General features: G+C 46.1%; 1 pseudogene; it reads left to right on the top strand.

Moving 5' to 3' along the window:
- Positions 1 to 5,510: 5,510 nt before the first annotated feature.
- On the top strand, positions 5,511 to 5,629 carry LOC134912468 (5S ribosomal RNA; annotated as a pseudogene).
- Positions 5,630 to 13,864: the final 8,235 nt, after the last annotated feature.

Below are 13,864 nucleotides of genomic sequence, written 5' to 3'. Positions count from 1 at the left end.
TAATATTCATACAAGTACTGTGAGGCTGCAAGCCATACCACAGTGTAATATTTCATACAATTACTGTGATGCTGCAGTCCGAACTGAAGGGTAATATTTCAAACAAGTACTGTGATGCTACAGGCTATACCCAAGTGTATACATAACAAGTACTGTTATGCTGCAGGCAATACCGCAGTGTGAAATTCATACAATTATTGTGACACTGCAGGCCATACCGTAGTGTAATATTCATACAAGTACTGTGATGCTGCAGGCCGTACCCATTGTAATATTTCATAAAATTACTGTGATGCTGCAGGCCGTACCACAGTGTAATATTCATAAAAGAACTGTGACGCTACAGGCCGTACCCAAGTGTAATATTCATACAACTGCTGTGATGCTGTAGGCCATACCACAGTGTAACATTTTCATACAATTACTGTGACGCTGCAGGCCATACCGCAGTGTGTTATTCATGGTTGATGATTGTTTTAGTGATAGCATCCAAATAGGCATGTCATACAGTCCGTTTCACTACTGGCAGGACAAAAAAAGGCAATTTGGAGGCTCTTGCACAAACTGGCTTTGCTTTACTTAAGTTACCCATTTTCCAGTGTGTACTCCGAAAGAGTTTTCAGCGTAGCCAGGAACCTTGACATTAATTGGCATAGGAGATGACTTCCTAAAATGAGGAAACAAATTCTGTTCATCAAAATGAATTACAAATTCAATGAGGAAGACATTTACTGGCAATTTAGAGGCACCTGTAATGGTGGATTCCAGTGGGGAAAAATTAATGTTGTGTGCAGAAGATAATTTACACACTGATAGTTGTGAGGAATCGAATGATGATGACAATGATGACATCTTGCCTATGTAGAGCCAGTTTATGTTTGCAATGTTCACTGTCCTTTGGCAGCTTATTTTGTGGGGGCCCAAACAAACCAATCATTTCAGCCACAAGTGGCAGTCTCTGTCGCTGAAGTGATTGGATTGTTAAACTGTGCATGTCCTGTTTAATATATACAACATAAGGGTGGGTGGGTGGATGGGAGGGCCCAGGGACAATTCCATCTTGCACCTCTTTTCTTTGCATTATGTGCTGTTTGGATAACTGCTCACTGTCTTCCTGTGTAGACAACAAACATTTTATAGCTTATTAAACTGCCACCCTGTCTGCCACTGCAGATGTGAAGTGGGTGCCAGGAAAATAGTGACAGGTTCAGGCACTGGGTGACATGGATAGGGTGACAGGGAGGCACTGGGTGACAGGTATAGGCAGTGGGTGATGGGGAGAAGGTGACATCTGTAGGCAATGGGTGATGGGGAGAGAGTGATAGGTATAGGCAGTGGCTGACAGGGGAAGAGTGTCACAGAGAAACACTGGCTGACTTGTATGAGGTGATGGGAAGTGGGTGAAAGGGATAGGGAGTGGGTGTCAGGTAGAGTATGATAAGTATAGGCAGTGGGTGACAAGGAGAGGGTGATGGGCAATGGGAGACAGGTATTAGCAGTAGGTCAAAGAGAAAAGCACTGGGTGACAGGGAGAGGCAATGGGTGACAGGTGTGGGTAATGGGAGATGGGGAGAAGGTGACAGGTATAGGCAGTGGATAACAGGGAGAGGGTCAGAGAGAGGCACATGGTGACAGGTAGAGGGTGATGGGCAGTGGGTGACAGGTATAGGCTATGGGTAACAGGGAGAGGATGATGGGAAATGGTTGACAGGCAGATGGTGACAGGTATAGGCAGTAGGTGACAGGGAGAAGCACTGGGTGACAGGGATAGGCAGTGGGTGATAGGTATAGGCATAGACAGGGCTGGTGCTAGAGTGTTTGGCACACCCCTGCTAATGACAAATTTGCACCCTGCCATCCATAAAAAAGGGACAGCATGCACTGCAAAATGGGGTGTGGTCACACAAGGAAGGGGCATGGCCACAATGGTACCCACAATTTAAATTATACCACACAATATTACAATCTTATTCACATTACCCATAATACCCCTGATTCATATTACACCACATAGTAGTGCCCTTTATTCATGTTACATTACATAGTAGTGCCCCTTATACATGTTATGCCACTTAGTACTACCCCTTTTATACCATGCCCACAGTAGTGCCCCTTTTCAGAGGAGCTCCCTCCTCTGTATTGTATAGGGGGCATGTTACATTTGAAAAGAAAAATATATTTTAAAACTGGTGACAGGGCCAGTTCTAGACCTTGAGGAGCTCAGGGCAAAAAACTATAGGCACATGGACACAGAATAGTACCAATTCACATTACAATGCTCAGTAGTATCCATTAGTCACATTACACCGCACAGTAGTATCTGTTAGGCACATGTACATCGCAAAGTAGTGTCCATTAGTCAAATTACACTTCACAGTAGTGTCTGTTAGTCACATCACACAGCACAGTAGTGTCCGTGAGTCACATTACACCGCACAGTAGTGTCCATTAGTCACATTATACTGCCCAGTAGTGTCCGTGAGTCACATTACACCGCACAGTAGTGTCCATTAGTCACATTATACTGCACAGTAGTAGCCTTATACACAATACATCACAAAGTAGAGCCCTTTATACACATTATTCCACACAAGAGAACTGCTTATACACATCACGCCACAGTAAAAGCCTGTTATACATATTACACCACAGTAGAGCACTTTATACATGTTAAGCCAGGTAGACCAACTTATACACATTTGTCAGGTAGATCCCATTATACATATTATGCCAGGCAGATCCACTTATGCACATTATGCCAGGTAGATCCCATTATACACATTATGCTAGGTAGAGCCCAGTATACACATTATGCCATGTACAGGCCATTATACACATTATGCCAAGTACAGCCCTCATTCCCTCAAAAGCATGGCCCTGGTACCTGCAGAAGGTGCTTACTCGGGTGCTGCTACTCCTATGCCTTCTCCTCCTCTTGTCTCTTGCAGGCTCCATTTCTCCGGCAGCAGCGGCTCTGTAGGATTTAGGCAGTGATGCTGAGAGGGGGGATGGAGTGGGTACTAATTACCCAGGCTCAGGACTGATGAAGGGGCCCAGTGGGGGCCCTGGTCTGCCGCACTCACCCCCACCTCCCTACCTAATGGGCAGCAGCATAAGCTCTCAGCTTAGTAGCACAGCACACGCTGCAGTGTGTTGTGCTGTTCTGCAGTGAGGCAGGGAGGCTGCTGCTTCAACTGAGCCTCTGCCTGTTAATGAAGAGGTAGAGGTGGAGTAATCACACTGATCGTGCAACCCCTTCGAATTGCCCCTGGTTGAGGGGCTCAGTCCCACCCCCCATCCTCCTCACTCAGCACTGCAAAGACTTTTTTTGTACTTTTTCCCTTTTTCCATAAGGGGGTTGGAAGACCTCTCATTAGCACTGGAAGTTAGTGGCAGCAGCACTGTGTGTGAGCTGAGGCTCCGCAGTCTCTCTGGGAAGGAGGAGGGGGAGGGAGCCACTCTACATCCAGTTTGACAGGTGCAGCCAGCAGCTGCATGGTAGCAAAGTGGGAAGAGCGATTCTACAGCTTGTTGCCTCCCTGCTTTGCATACCCTTGCTGAGTATGTAGTGCTAGCTCTGGGGATAGGTATAGGTATAGGCAGGGACCAGACTGCAGATGGCAGTCAGTCAGCACTATCGGAATCAGCAATACATTACTGGGGATTCAGACAGGTGGCGGGTTGCTCAGCAGCTGAAGGCGACATATAATGAATCAGTATGACTCATTGTTATGCCACCAGTTGTGGGCCCCTTCACTGCGGCTACACCACTGCTAGTTCTGCCACTGAACCACCTGTACTGCAACATGGTTTGACTGAACAGCAAAGTTACTTCTTTTGTTACTTTGCTCCCAACTACAGTATGAATCAGTTCCAAAATATCTGGTTCCTCATTTGGGAAATAAACCACATTAGAAGTTCCCGCTTTTAAATAAGTGATCATATTTTTATGCTTCATCAGACAAAAGAAAACTTATTTTTATAAATAAAAGTATTATTTTCAATAGTTCTTGCTACCTTTTACACTAAGTTAACCCTTTACAAATGTGTGCTATTTTTGTTGGGAGATCTTCAGATATTCAGATAAATATAACAATACATTTTCAACAAATGTCCAACTGTAATTTACTAAACATTTGTGAAATAAGTCTAGTACAGTGTTAGAAAAATAATTAATTATCTAATTATTAAATAATATGTTTCCACCTCTGCCTCCAAAGGCTATCACCACTAAGTGGAACATTGAGGCTATCGACACTGCACCCTTATACTCCCTGCTTGACTCTTTCCACAATTCTCTGTCTCCTTATTTGAACAAGCCACTTCCCTATACAATGCTGCTGTTTTGTCTGCCCTTGACTCGGCTCCAGCAAACACTACTCATCCTCACAATTCCATACCTCAACCCTGGCATTCCAAAGCACCACATACCTGCAAAATTGTTTACAAAACTGAGCAATAGTGGGGGAAATCATGCTCGATTTCAAATTTAAAATGCAGTCCTTTCCCTCTCTAAACAGTCATACAGTACAGTATATCAAGAACCTCACATCCTCTCAGTCCTCAAACCCCTGGTGTCTTTACACCTCTTCTAACTCTTTCCTCTGCCCAACTACTCCTCATCTTTCTTGTTCACTCTATGCTATAGACTTTGCCTCCTACTTCACACCTCCGCACACTGCCCCTTCTTTCACAGCCTACCCCTACCCATCCATCTTACCAACTCTGAATTATGTTCCCATTTTTGATATCAAGTCATTGCCCTCATCCAGTCCTCCTCCTTGATCCTCTCCCCTCCTGTCTCTCCTTCTGCCTTTCCCCATCTTACCAACCTCTTCAGTTTCTCCCTCTCATCAGGCATTGTGTCCTATGTCCTATGCATTTAAGCATGCACTTGTCTCCCTCATTCTCAAAAAACCTACCCTTAATCCTAACACTCTCCCCAACTGTTGATCAATCTCCCTCCTACATTTTGCCTCCAAATTCTTTCAGTCTACAACTGCCTTACCACCTTTCTTTTCTCCCACTCCCTGCTTAACCCATCTCAGTCTGACCTCCATTCTCTCCACTCCACTGAAACTGCCCTTACTAAATTAGCAATGAACACATTTGCTGCCAAATCCAATCGACACTACTCTCTGCTTATTCTACATGACCTCTCTGCTGCATATTACTCTGTGGTCTACCTTATCCTCCTGAAAATCCTTCACTACTTTGGTCTATATGATACTACCCTCTCCTGATTGTCTTCTTACATCTCTTGATTGTTTCTTCTGTGTCTTGACTCTGCTTCCCACCACTTCCACTAACAATTGGTGTCTTCCCAAGGTTTTGTTCTTGTAAATCTCCTAATTGCCATCTTTATGTCCTCGTTAGGTGAACTCATCAGCCCTATGAATGACATAAAGTGTTGGAGGTGGTACTCAAATAGAAAAGAAGAGGAACCACCTCCAACACTTTATGTCATTCATGAACTCTCATCAGTGATTCCAGAAGCAATACTACTAATTTTCTACTATCATACCACACTGGTAACGCCCAAATCCTTCCGATCTTGGAAGCTAAGCAGTGTTGGGCCGAGTCACTACTCGAGTGGGAGACTCTTGAAGAATACTCGGTTTAGTAGAAAATTCTGGGCGGCCAGGCTCAGTGTCTAACACTGGCAGCAGATTCATCTTTTCTTCATTCAATCTGTTTTTTATCTCTATCCTAATGCTAGTTGTAAGGAATACAGCTGACCGTATTAACAATCTTAGCTATTACCGAAGCGCTAAGTGTCTAGCAGTTCGCTTTACTTTAAGATTATACAGCTCAGGCAGGCAGTTGAGACCAATTTATGGATTGACCATATATTTAAAATATTGATGTTACCCAGGCAGCTTGAAACCATTATTGGATATTAATATCAGCATTACCGGTTCCATTGTTTATTTATGTATTTTCCTACTTGTACATTCAACTACTATGTGTTTTATTTTATTATCAATAAATATTCAATTTTAATCTATATCTTTTTTGATACTTCCACAATTACATAAGAGTGCACCCACAAAAGAGTCTTCTTTTCTCCTTTGTCTTGTATCTCCCCTTTAGAATGTAAACTCTAATGAGCAGGACCCTCCTCCCTCATGTGCTTTGCCTTACTTATACTATCATCTATTCCTTACTCCATACAATGGCATCTAACCCTTGGTTTCTGCCGCTATGCTGCTTATTTGAGTGTTATGACTGCTGACGCAGCAATGTTTATAAACAATATACTCATCTTGCATTGTCTTGTACTGTAAGGGGGGTATCCAATTATTTTCAGTAAATTATCGCGGATAATGGATTCACCGAGGATTATCCAATTAGCCCCCATAGCCAGAACTTATCCCGCTTATCGGGGGTATGGTTTTCCCTGCCTCAGGCAGGCAAAGCCAATCCATAGTAAGCAGGCTTTTTTCAGTAATTGTGGGCGTGAAGATACATAGGTCTGCTGCCTTTCACAGACCCTATGTATTTTCACATGAAAAATGGGGGATTTTCATGCATAACAATAGGACTCTGTGAAAAATAAATTGGCAAAAATGTTTTACAAAATGTAAAAAAAATAAAAAAATTTCACCAGTGCAACATTTTCAGCACTAATTGGAAGTTTCACAAAGTCACCATTTTCTAGTTTTGCCCATTTGTTTATGTACCTTGGGCCTAATTCATATCTGATTGCAGCAGCAAATTTGTTAGCAATTGGGTAAATTCATGTGCACTGCGGGGTGGGGGGGGCAGATATAACTTGTGCAGAGAGAGTTAGATGTGGGTGGGGTGTGTTGAGGACCGGAATGGCCATCTGGCACTTAGTTCTGACTCATGCCAGAAGAGCCGATGGGCAGGTGGGCCAGTCCGGTTCCACAGAGAAACAAGAATACCAGAAATAAGACAGCGCTGACTGAGATGGACTTCCATCTCAGTCAGCACTGTCTTATTTCTGGTATTCTTGTTTGTATGTATGATGTTATAGGTGTGACTAGCCTATCGAGACAGTGTTATGCACACCAGTGCCAGCAGGAATGTACTGGTGTCTGAACGGAGAGGGATGCAAATCAAATGAACTCACAGACAGACTGGGGAATATGACATTACATACATAGAAGGTGATAGGGTAACAAAATAAACACAAAGTGAACAGAGAAGCCCAAAGGCTAAGAAACTGGGTGTCTCCCTAGTATTAGGAATGCTCAGATGGAAAGAAGCGAGATGTTGTGATTTAATACACAGAGAACCTGAAATGCTGTTGCTAAGGGCAACAGCAAAACCCTAAAGGGTTACCAACGGGTGTGGCAGTAAACTCCTTGGTCAGAGATGGAATAATAGACACAAGGAGAGTCTCCACAATCCTAGTCCTCACTTGCAGTGCACTGGTTCACCTTACTGCCACTAAACTGACACCTGAACACCTTGCACAGTGAGAAAGGATTTTGGCAGGCAAGTCTGAGAATACAGCCGCAAACTTGCTAGGTTCACAGAGTAGCAAAAGAACCCCAGCAGGTTAAACGACTGACTCCAGTCTTACTGCTAGGTCTGGATTGGCAGAGTGTAATACCAAATCCCAAGGCCTATTTGCAGTAAGCAACAAACAAATACAAAGTTTACACAGTACTAGCTAGCTTTCAGGAACTGACTAACCAACAAAGATTCAGCAGCATCTGCCTAACCTGAGAAGAGGGTTTATATAGCAGGTGCTGTCCACGCCCCACTCAGACCTCACAGACTGTGAGCACAAAAACCAGCACCGGATCCCCTGCCGTGCACAGAGCCTGTAACCACTGCACAGCAAAAGACCCGAACTGGAGTATCAGCTACGCTCAGGTTACTCCGCTAGCACTTGTCTCCCGGTTGCCATGACGACGTGGCAGCACAGAGCAGGAGACCCTAACAGTACCCCCCCTCTGACGAGGGGTCAAAGAACCCCTACCACCGGGTTTATCGGGGAACTGCGAGAAGAAAGAGCGTAACAGTCTGGGGGCATGAAGATCACAACTGCGCACCCACGACCGCTCCTCCGGGCCATACCCCTTCCAGTGCACCAAAAATGACAGCCGACCCCGAACCATCTTGGAGTCAAGAATCCTTTCAACAACAAACTCCCTCTGGCCACGTATCAGAAGAGGGGAAGTGTTAGGCACCGGGGTCCGCTCGTCGGTGCGGCCCGGCGCCTAGCAACCAGGGACGCCGTGCGCGTTCAGCCACCGGCTCCCTGGCAACGCTAGACGCACGGACCCTAGCAACGGGGACGCCACTGGCGGACCGCGTTCCCCGTTGCTGGGTCCATTTAAATTAGTAAGGGCACCTGTTTCCTGGCCGTGCAGCAAGGCAGCTGCACGGCATTCATGCAATCAGCACTGGCAGCAGTTGATTGGAGGGCTTCGGTTTTTATGCTCTTGCAGTGCCTCGCACAGACGCCGGTAATAGCTTCCTGCATGCTGTATCTGTTTGCTGAGAGTGTTTCCAGTCCTGCTGTATCCGGTCATTCCTGTCCTCAGTTGTCCTGCACTCGGAAGTCGTCATCTGTTCCTAGAGTCCTGACTGAGCACCGTTAAACATCCAGTGGTGTTTGTGAGTCGCGGCGTAGCCGTGTGTTGCGGCTTGGCCGCTTTATTACTTATTATTTATTATTTGTGTTTCGGAGCTTTTGCGGAGGATTCCGCTCCCACAGATCCACTCTGGTATCCAGCGGTGCTGGGTAGGAGTAATGGACTAGTGGATTTTGGTTGTCCTTTTATCTGGCGGTTTTTCCGCGCATACTTCAAGTTTGGTTAGTTAGCTTGTTGCCCTTGGCCTGTTGTAGTCAGAGGTCCTCTTGTCATCATCCTGCCTCGGATTTCCCTTTGTCTCTCACTAAGACCGGGGGGCACCGGAGTTGGGCAGACATAATCCGCCTTTCAAACGTGGCTGCCAGGGGCTCAAGAAACCATAGTCTCGCAAGGGATTTCCGATAGCACGGGTGAGACAATAGAGTTAGGGCGCCAGGGGCAACTAGTCTTTCCTGCTCCCGTAACCAGCATTCCCTTCCAGTACTCTGGCCATTGTCATAAGATCTCCTCCGGTCAGGAGTACTGGAATCATAACATTATTACCGGCCAAACCAAAACTTAAAATTAAACAGGGTTTGATTTTTTCCTTATTCAGTTTTGTAAGAGTTATCGGCCTCATGAATCCCATAGGTTTAGGGCCAAATCCTGGTCAGCTCCTAGTCAGCCAGATTCAAGAACTTACTCAGATGGTTCAGGATCTTTCCCTGCGGGTGAAGTCGCAGGAAGATCTTTTACGAACTTCCCCGAGGGTAGTCCCTGAACCAAAAATGCACTTGCCTGACCGTTTTTCTGGTGATAGGAAGGAGTTTTTTAATTTTAAAGAATCCTGTAAACTTTATTTTCGTTTAAGACCGATCTCCTCAGGTACTGAATCTCAGCGGGTTGGAATCATTATTTCTTTGCTCCAGGGGGATCCTCAGACCTGGGCATTTGGTTTAAAAGCAGAGGATCCGGCATTGTTGTCAGTCGACGCTTTTTTGGGGTCTTTAGGGCTTTTGTATGATGACCCTGATAGAGAGGCATCCGCTGAGAGTCAGTTACGCGCTCTCAGACAGGGTAGAAATCCTGCAGAGGTTTATTGTACAGAGTTTCGCCGTTGGTCGAACGACTGTGGCTGGAATGACCCAGCCCTGCGCAGTCAGTTTCGCCTCGGCCTATCTGAGTCTATAAAAGACAGTCTCCTTCAGTATCCCGCTCCTGAGACTCTCGATAAACTCATTGAGCTTTCTATTAAGATTGATCGACGTCTCAGAGAGCGGAGGGCTGAAAAAGGAGCACCAGTCAGGACTACTCCATGTGTATTTTCCATTCCTGAGGACGTAGAGGAGCCCATGCAGATGGGTCTCTCCCGACTGTCTCCAGAAGAAAGAGCCAGAAGGCAAAACTCTGGTCTTTGTTTGTACTGTGGGGGTAAGGGACATTTTGCCCGTAATTGTCCGAACAAGTCGGGAAACGCCTCGACCAAGTGAATTGTGAGGGGGTTCACTTTGGTCTGCAGCTTATCTCCTCGAATAACTCCCTTTTAGTCCCAGCTAAAGTTTCCTTTGGCAGCCTCAGTTCTTCGGTGTCGGCTTTTGTCGACAGTGGAGCTGCAGGGAACTTTATGGACTTAACTTGGGCCAAGGCCTTAGGTATTCCTCAGTTAGCCTTGGGTAGGTGTATCACCATGCATGGTTTAGATGGGAGTCCCTTGTCCAATGGGGTTATTTCCCTCTGTACACCTCCTGTACTACTTACGGTAGGAGCTCTTCATTCCGAAAAGATCGAGTTCTTTCTTACCCATTGCCCAGCAGTTCCAGTGGTTCTGGGTCACCCTTGGCTGGCCTTTCATAATCCCACCATTGATTGGCAGTCGGGGGAGATTTCACAATGGAGTACCATCTGTAATAAGGAATGTATTACGTTTCCCGTTAGAATAGCTGCTGCCATTCCCGAACTCATTCCCGTGGAATACCAGGACTTTGTTGATGTGTTTTCCAAGGGCAATGCGGACATTCTGTCTCCCCATCGGCCTTATGATTGTGCTATTGAGCTAATTTCCGGTGCCACATTGCCAAAGGGAAGGTTATATGCTTTATCCGGGTCAGAAACTGCGGCCATGAATGAGTATGTTAAGGAGAGTCTAGGGAAAGGATTTATCAGGCCATCTAAATCCCCTTTAAGTGCAGGCTTCTTCTTTGTGGAGAAAAAAGATGGATCACTCAGACCTTGCATTGACTTTAGAGCCCTGAATAAGATCTCAGTTAAAAATACTTATCCTCTGCCGCTGATTTCTGTCCTCTTTGATCAGCTGCGTTCGGCTGTGATTTTTTTCTAAAATTGACCTGAGGGGAGCATATAACCTCATCCGAATCAAGTCTGGAGATGAGTGGAAGACGGCTTTCAGTACTCAGTCGGGTCACTACGAGTATCTGGTGATGCCGTTCGGCTTGTCTAACGCTCCGGCAGTTTTCCAGGATCTCGTTAACGATGTGCTCCGTGACTTTCTAGGAAGATTCGTGGTCGTTTACTTAGACGACATCCTGATCTATTCTGACTCAATTGAACAACATGTTACCCAGGTGCATCAGGTTCTTCAAAAATTACGTGAAAATCATCTATATGCCAAGCTGGAGAAGTGTGAGTTTCATGTCACGGAGGTATCCTTTTTAGGGTACATTATTTCCCCTCGGGGATTCTGCATGGAACCTAAGAAGCTCCAAGCCATCCTTAGTTGGGCGCAACCCACCAACTTAGAAGCAATTCAGCGCTTTTTAGGGTTTGCGAATTATTATAGAAGATTTATTCATTCTTTTTCCGACCTGGTTGCTCCCATGGTGGCACTGACTAAGTAGGGAGCGGATCCTACCAACTGGTCACGTGAAGCTGAGTTATCCTTTCAGGCCTTGAAACAAGCTTTTGTCTCAGCTCCAGTCCTCAGACATCCCAACCCAGAATTGCCCTTCCTTGTTGAGGTTGATGCCTCGGAGGTTGGAGTGGGGGCTATCCTATCTCAAAAGGATCCAGAGTCTCTGGAACTACATCCTTGTGCCTTCATGTCCAGGAAATTCTCATCCGCTGAATCCAACTACGATGTTGGTAACCGGGAGTTACTGGCTATTAAATGGGCTTTCGAGGAGTGGAGACATTGGCTTGAGGGAGCAACACATACCATTTCAGTATTGACTGACCACAAAAATCTTCAGTACATCGAATCAGCTAAGCGGCTGAATGCCCGGCAGGCTCGTTGGGCTTTATTTTTTACTCGTTTCAAGTTTATTATCACCTTTAGGCCAGGTTCCAAGAATACCAAGGCGGATGCCCTGTCACGCAGTTTTCTTCCAGTTCATAATAACAGTCCTGTTACTCCCATACTTCCGTCTTCAGTCATTTGGGCAGGCCTCACACAAGATTTATTTACCCAGTTAAAGCAGCTTCAACATCAAGCTCCTGGAAATACTCCTGCTGGTCGTCTTTACGTCCCAGAGTTTTTGAGAGCTACTGTTTTGACTGAATTTCATGATAGCAAAGTTGCCGGGCATCCGGGGATCTCTAAGACTTTGGAATTAGTCTCCCGCTCAGTATGGTGGCCTGGTCTTTCTAAAGACATTAAGGAGTTTGTTTTTTCTTGTCAGGTCTGTGCACAGCATAAGGTTCCCCGTTCCTTGCCTATCGGGCAACTTATGCCCTTAAATGTTCCTCTCAGGCCATGGTCTCATATTTCCATGGATTTTGTGGTAGACCTCCCTCTGTCAGCCGGATTCCGAGTCATATGGGTGGTAGTGGACCGTTTTAGCAAGATGGCTCATTTCATTGCTCTTCCCCGACTGCCATCTGCCCAGGGATTGGTTGTTTTGTTTCTCCGCCATGTTTTCAGACTTCATGGGTTGCCCACTGATATTGTTTCTGATCGGGGTCCACAATTCATTGCACAATTCTGGAAGTCCTTTTGTGCCTCATTAAAGATGAAATTGTCTTTAACATCCGGTTACCATCCCCAATCCAACGGGCAGACCGAGCGAGTTAATCAATCATTAAAACAGTATTTGCGTTTGTACTCAGCCAAACTCCAGAATGATTGGTCCGAGTTTCTTCCTTTGGCGGAGTTTGCTTACAATAATTCTTGTCATTCCTCCACTAATGTGTCTCCATTCTTTTCAGTTTTTGGTTTTCACCCCAGAGCTAATTCTTTTTTTCAACATTCTTCTGTTTCCTCGCTAACCTTAACCTCTCATCTCAGAGTCATTTGGAAAAAAGTGCACCTTGCCCTCAGAAAAGCGGCATTTCGAGAGAAAATTTTTTCGGACAGGCTCCGACGTCCTTGCACTTTTAAGGTGGGAGACAGGGTATGGTTGTCGACTCGTAACATTAGACTTCGACAAACCTCAGCTAGATTGGGCCCCAAATTTATTGGACCATTTCATATTATTAAAAAAATCAACCCAGTTGCTTTCCGGTTACGTTTACCAAGAGCTCTCCGGATCGGAAATACGTTCCATTGCTCCCTGTTGAAACCATACGTTTCTTCCAGTAGATTTCCTCGGAAGATCTATCAGGGGAAATCACCAGTAGATGTACAGGGACAACAGGAGTTCTTGGTGGAGAAGGTTCTCGATTCCAAATTGTCCCGGGGTCGGCTTTATTTTCTGGTGCACTGGAGAGGCTATGGTCCAGAGGAAAGGTCTTTGGTCCTGGATAAGGATCTCCATGCCCCAAGGCTCAAGAGGGCATTTTTTCGGGAATTTCCTCGGAAACCTGGCTTTAGGGGTTCCTTGACCCCTCCTCAAGGGGGGGGTACTGTTAGGCGCCGGGGTCCGCTCGTCGGTGCGGCCCGGCGCCTAGCAACCAGGGACGCCGTGCGCGTACAGCCGCCGGCTCCCTGGCAACGCTAGACGCCGGGCGCACGGAGCCGCACGGACCCTAGCAACGGGGACGCCACTGGCGGACCGCGTTCCCCGTTGCTGGGTCCATTTAAATTAGTAAGGGCACCTGTTTCCTGGCCGTGCAGCAAGGCAGCTGCACGGCATTCATGCAATCAGCACTGGCAGCAGTTGATTGGAGGGCTTCGGTTTTTATGCTCTTGCAGTGCCTCACACAGACGCCGGTAATAGCTTCTTGCATGCTGTATCTGTTTGCTGAGAGTGTTTCCAGTCCTGCTGTATCCGGTCGTTCCTGTCCTCAGTTGTCCTGCACTCGGAAGTCGTCATCTGTTCCTAGAGTCCTGACTGAGCACCGTTAAACATCCAGTGGTGTTCGTGAGTCGCGGCGTAGCCATGTGTTGCGGCTTGGCCGCTTTATTACTTATTATTTAT

This window comes from Pseudophryne corroboree, chromosome 4 (assembly GCF_028390025.1).
Source record: "Pseudophryne corroboree isolate aPseCor3 chromosome 4, aPseCor3.hap2, whole genome shotgun sequence".
NCBI classification, from domain to species: Eukaryota; Metazoa; Chordata; class Amphibia; order Anura; family Myobatrachidae; genus Pseudophryne; species Pseudophryne corroboree.
Note: the sequence above shows the minus strand (reverse complement) of the source record. Positions and strands in the feature narration are given on the sequence as shown.